This window comes from Mastomys coucha, unplaced genomic scaffold, assembly GCF_008632895.1.
Source record: "Mastomys coucha isolate ucsf_1 unplaced genomic scaffold, UCSF_Mcou_1 pScaffold15, whole genome shotgun sequence".
Lineage (NCBI taxonomy): Eukaryota > Metazoa > Chordata > Mammalia > Rodentia > Muridae > Mastomys > Mastomys coucha.
The window spans coordinates 135738153-135744350 of NW_022196897.1; the positions used below are offsets into that span (position 1 = coordinate 135738153).

Below are 6198 nucleotides of genomic sequence, written 5' to 3' on the forward strand. Positions count from 1 at the left end.
TTGCAGAGATTGGTGTGTTGAAATCTCCCACTACTATAGTGTGTAGTGTAATGTGTGCTTTGAGCATTAGTAGAGCTTCTTTTATGAAGGTAGATGCCCTTGCATTTGGGGCATAGAGGTTCAGAATTAAGAGTCCATCTTGGTAGATCATACCTTTGATGAATATGAAATGTCTCTCCTAAACTTTTTTGATCACTTTAGGGTGAAAGTTGATTTTATTCGATATTAGAATGGCTACTCCAACTTTTTTCTTGGGACTGTTGGCTTGGAGAATTGTTTTCCAGCCTTTTATTCTGAGGTAGTGATTGTCTTTGACACTGAGGTGGGTTTCCTGTATGCAGAAAAATGTTGGGTCCTGTTTATGTACCCAATCTGATAGTCTATGTCTTCTTATTGGAGAATTGAGTCCATTGATATTAATAGATATTAAGGAAAAGTAGTTGTTGCTACCTGATATTTTTGTAGTTAGGGTGGCATTTCGTTCATGTCTATCTTCTTTTAGTTTTGTTGGAAGATTACATTTTTGCTTTTTCAGGGATGTAGTTCCCTTCCTTGTGTTGGAATTTTCCATTTATTACTCTGTGAAGGGCTGGATTTGTGGAGATATATTGTGTAAATTTGGTTTTGTCATGGAATATTTTGGTTTCTCCATCTATGGTGATTGAGAGTTTTGCTGGGTATAGTAGTCTGGGCTGGCATTTGTGTTCTCCTATCTGCCCAGGATCTTCTAGCTTTTATAGTCTCTGGTGAGAAGTCTGGTGTAATTCTGATAGGCCTGCATTTATATGTTACTTGACCTTTTTCCCTTACTGCTTTTAGTATTCTTTCTTTGTTTTGTACATTTGGTGTTTTGACTATTATGTGGCGGGAGGAATTTCTTTTCTGGTCTAGTCTATTTGGGGTTCTATAGGCTTCTTGTATGTTCACAGGCATCTCTTTTTTTAGGTTAGAGAAGTTTTCTTCTATAATTTTGTTGAAGATATTTACTGGCCCTTTATGTTGGAGGTCTTCACTCCCTTCTGTGCCTATTATACTTAGATTTGGTCTTCTCATTTTGTCCTGGATTTCCTGGATGTTTTGGGTTAGGTTCTTTTTGATTTTTGCATTTTCTTTGACTCTTCTATCAGTGTTGTCTATGTTATCTTCTGCCCCGGAGATTCTCTCTTCTATCTCTTGTATTTTGTTAGTGATGCTTGCATCTATGTTTCCTGACTTCTTTTCTAAGATTTCTAACTCCAGAGTTGTCTCTTTTGTGATTTCTTTATTGTTTCTATTTCCATTTTTAGGTCCTGGATGGTTTTACTCATTTCCTTCACCTGTTTGTGTTTTCCTGCAATTCCTTAAGGGATTTTTGAGTTTGCTCTTTAAGTGCTTCTACTTGTTTACTTGTGATCTCCTATAATTCTTTATGGGACTTTTTTGTTTCCTCTTTAAGGGCTTGTACCTCTTTACCCATGTTCTCCTGTATTTCTTTGAGGGAAATATTCGTGTCCTTCTTAAGTTCCTGTATCACCATTGTTAGATAAGATTTTAGATCCAATTCTTGCTTCCCCAGTGTTTTGGGATATCCAGGACTTGCTGCGGTGGGAGTACTAGGTTCTGATGAAGCCAAGTAGTCTTGGTTTCTGTTGGTAGGATTCTTGGGTTGGCCTTTTGCCATCCCTTGATTTTTGCTGTTAGATGTTCTTAGTTTCTCTTGTCCTGTCCCTGCCGCCCTGCGACTCCCCTGCCACTGATGGGGCCTGTGCCTCCTGGCTGGATGCTCCCAGCTTAGGCACTCACTGGAGAGAAGATGGCAGATCTCACCCGAGTCTCTGGGTAAAGGCGCTCCCGGGAGGCAGGCCCTCCACATGCAGGGAAGTGCAGAGAAGGTCGCTGATCCACCTCTGTCACTCCAAAGCCAAAGAGGTTCCTGTCCCTGCCGCCCTGCGACTACCCTGCCACTTGTGGGGCCTGTGCCTCCTGGCTGAATGTGCCCAGATTAGCAGCAGTATATTTTCTTATATACACATGTATGGGATATTTTAGGGTATAGTGACCTTTGATGACGTGCATGTGGACTTCACTCAGGAAGAGTGGGCTTTGCTGGATCCTTCTCAGAAGAGTCTCTACAAAGATGTGATGCTGGAGACTTATAGGAATCTTACTGCTATAGGTAAGACAGTGAATTTCCTTTTACTTTTTAAAATGTACTGACAGTTCTTTCTTCGTTATTGTCATTTCTTTTTGTAATTTCAATTGAAAAGGATGATGGATGAGGGCAGTAATTAATCATGGTTCTAAAGTTCACTGATGTTAGTATCTTAAATTTTCTATAACTTCCAGTAATATTATCATAAATTTTTTGTCCTATATTTTAGGCTACATTTGGGAAGATGATAATATTGAAGAACATCTTCAAAGTTCTACAATATATGAAAGGTAATATTCATGTGCAACCTGGTAAGAATAGGTTTTGTAAGAAATGTGAATATGTCCTGAGAGTTTTAAAGAAAAGCAACATAGTTTAAAAAAGGGACTTTAAGTTATGGATGATTATTCCATTCTCATAAAATCATGTACAACAATGTCAATTATCTAATTTGTGTTTGCAAGGCATTCTTCTAAGTAAAAAGACAAGGAAATAATGATTTAACAGATCTCACCATTTGAATCACAGACCAACAGAATTATCCTGTAGAACTACCTACCAGTTTGGTTAATCTCCTACCCCTAGGTATTGCAAAAGATATAGACATTGAGTAGGTGATAAGTATGTGTCTAAAAACTTCTAATAAGCATATAGTAAAGCTGGTATTAGTCATATAGTTGTAATAATGTTGCCAAATTTTGTGAGATGTACAGTTTATGAAAGTCAAGACAGCTGTTGTGGAGAAACTTTATTCCTTATCCCATTCATTTTTTAAATAGGGATGCCATTAGTTACACTGGAAACAAGGCATGCGAACATAGGACTATTGAAAGAAGGAACAACCTCTCCCTGTTCTAGCACAATTAGAAGATATGAAGTACTCCCCACTTTGAGTAGGCTTCTAAATGTGCTAAAAGTTTACAAATAATTAGTTTTCCAATGTTATTGGGGATATTTACAACAACCACACAATGGAAATTTTCTGTGAGTACTAGGTATGTGCAAATTCTTCTGTTTGCCTTGGTAGTGTTACATGATACCCAAATTTATGAATGAAATCAGTGTGGAAAAGCTCTGAGTTCTTACTGTTCTCTTCAATTATGTAACAAAACTCATAAAAAAAGCATGCTATAAATGTGAACCGTGTCATCAATGTTCTTCCCATCCCATGAATCTTCAAAGATGCAAAAGAACTAATAATGAAGAGGAAGAACTACACGTATGTAAACAAAGTGATAATAGATTAAGATCAGGTTCTTTACAATTAGACTAAATTGTAAAACTTATTCACTGAGATGAAAAGATTCATCTGTGTTTTGAATGTGAGAAAGCTTTCACATATGCCAGTTATCTTTGCAGGCATGAAAGAAGTCATACTGAAGAGCACACCTCTTAGTATATTGAGGGTGGGAAAGTTTTTGCATTTCAGAGTCATACCTAAAGAACTGAAAGAATTTATACTGTAGAGAATCCCTATGAAGTTACCCCACATTTTGAAGCTTATGCATATCACAATAGCCTCCAAATACATAAAACAACAGTTGCTGGAGAGAACATCTATGAGTGTAACCAATGTGGTAGAAACTTTGTATCTCACAGTTCTCTTCAAACCCATAAAAGAGTTCATACAGGAGAGAAACTTTTGAATATAATCATTGTGTTTTTGCACAAAACAGTCCTCTCCTAAGACATAAAAGAATATGTACTGGACAGAAACCTTATGAATGTAGCCAATGTAGTAAACACTTTGCATATCAGAAAGGTTTGTTATATCATAAAATAAAACATACAGGAGAGAAACCCTATGAGTGTCATCAGTGTAATAATGCCTTTATACTTCACAGTCATCTTCAAGTACATAGAAGAACACGTACTGGAGAGAAACTTTTCGAATGCAACCAATGTGGTAAAGCCTTTACTACAAATCGTTATCTTCAAATACATAGAAGAGCACATACTGGAGAGCATCCTTTTGAATGTAACCAATGTGGGAAAACCTTTGCAGTAAACTGTAGTCTCATAACACATAAAAGAATACATACTGGAGAGAAACCCTTTGAATGTAACCAGTGTGGTAAAGCCTTTGCAAGAAACAATCATTTTCAAATACATAGAAGAACACATACTGGAGAGAAACCTTTTGAATGTAGCCAATGTGGCAAAGCATTTGCAAAAAAATGTAACCTTCAACTACATAGAAGAACACATACTGGAGAGAAACCTTTTGAATGTAACCAATGTAGTAAAGCCTTTACAACAAATCATAATTTTCAAATACATAGAAGAACACATACTGGAGAGAAACCTTTCCCATGTAACCAGTGCGGTAAAGGCTTTGCAACAAATAGTGGCCTTCAAGAACATAGAAGAACACATACTGGAGAGAAACCTTTTGAATGTAACCAATGTGGTAAAGCCTTTACAACAAATCGTTATCTTCAAATACATAGAAGAACACATACTGGAGAGAAACCTTTCCAATGTAACCAGTGTAGTAAAGGCTTTGCAACAAATAGTAGCCTTCAACTACATAGAAGAACACATACTGGAGATAAACCTTTTGAATGTAACCAATGTGGCAAAGCCTTTGCACAAAAGAGTAATCTTAAACTACATACAAGAACACATACTGGAGAGAAACCTTTTGAATGTAACCAATGTGGCAAAGCCTTTGCAAGAAACAGTAATCTTCAAATACATAGAAGAATACATACTGGAGAGAAACCTTTCGAATGCAACCAATGTGGCAAAGCATTTGCAAGAAACAGTCATCTTCACATACATAGAAAAACACATACTGAAGAGAAACCTTTTGAATGTAACTAGTGTGATAAAAATCTTTGCGAAACATAGTTATCTTTAAATACATAGAAGAACACGTACTGGAGAGAAACCTTTTGAATGTAACCACTGTGATAAAGCCTTTGCACAAAAGAGTCATCTTAAACAACATAGAAGAACACATATTGGAGAGAAACCCTATGAGTGTCATCAATGTGGCAAAGCATTTTAAGGTCAATCTGGTTTCATATATCATAACAGAACACATAACACACACAGGAGAGAAACCCCATGAATGCAATCAATGTTGTTAAGAATTTTTTGTCCTTGTATAATAACTGCATAGTATTCCATTGTATAAATGAAACATTTTCTTTACAAATTCATATGTTGAGGGACATCTGGATGGTTTCCAGTTTCTGGTCTTACAAGTAAAGCTCCTTAAACCAATCACAAAGGAGCACATATGGTATGCATTCTCTGATAAGTGGATATTAGCCCAGAATATTGGAATACACAAAGTACAAACCACACAGTATAAGAAAATCAAGAAGAAGAAAGACCAAAATGTGGCTACTTCATTCCTTCTTAAATTGGGGAACAAAATACCCATGCAAGGAGTTGTAGAGACTAACTATGGAGCAGAGAGTAAAAGAAGGACAATTCAGAGACTACTCCACCTGGGAATCCTTCCTATATTCAATCATCAAATCTAGATACTATTTTGGATGCCAGCAAGTACTGGAGACAGGAGCCTGATATAGCTGTCTCCTGAGAGGCTCTGACAGTACCCAACTCATAGAGAAGTAGAGGCTCACAGCCATCCATTGGACTAAGTACAGGGTCCCCAATGAAGGAGCTAGTGAAAGGACCCAAGGAGCTGAAGGATTTGCAGCCCATTTGGACAAACAATATGAACTAACTAGTACCCTCAGAGCTCCCAGGGACTAAAACATCAATGAAAGAGTACACATAGTGGAACTAATGGCTCCAGCAGCATATGTATGGAACAGGTTGGCTAAGTTGGTCATCAATGGGAGGAGTAGCCCTTGGGCCTATGAAGGTTCTATTCCCCAATGTAGCGGAATGCCAAGGCCAGGAAGCAGTAGAGTGTGGGGTGGTGAACAGGGGTAGAGGGGAGGGAACAGGGATTTGTTTTAGTGTTTGTTTTATTTTATTTTATTTTATTTTATTGGAGGGGAACCTGGGAAAGGAGATATTTTGAATGAAGAAAACATCTAATAAAAAAACAAAACATAACAAACAAACAAAAAAAAAAAAAAAAA

At 37.2% G+C, this 6198-nt stretch overlaps 1 pseudogene; it reads left to right on the top strand.

The window, feature by feature from the left end:
* LOC116091124 overlaps positions 1–5462 on the top strand; it is a 14901-nt pseudogene extending 9439 nt beyond the window's left edge.
* Positions 5463–6198: the final 736 nt, after the last annotated feature.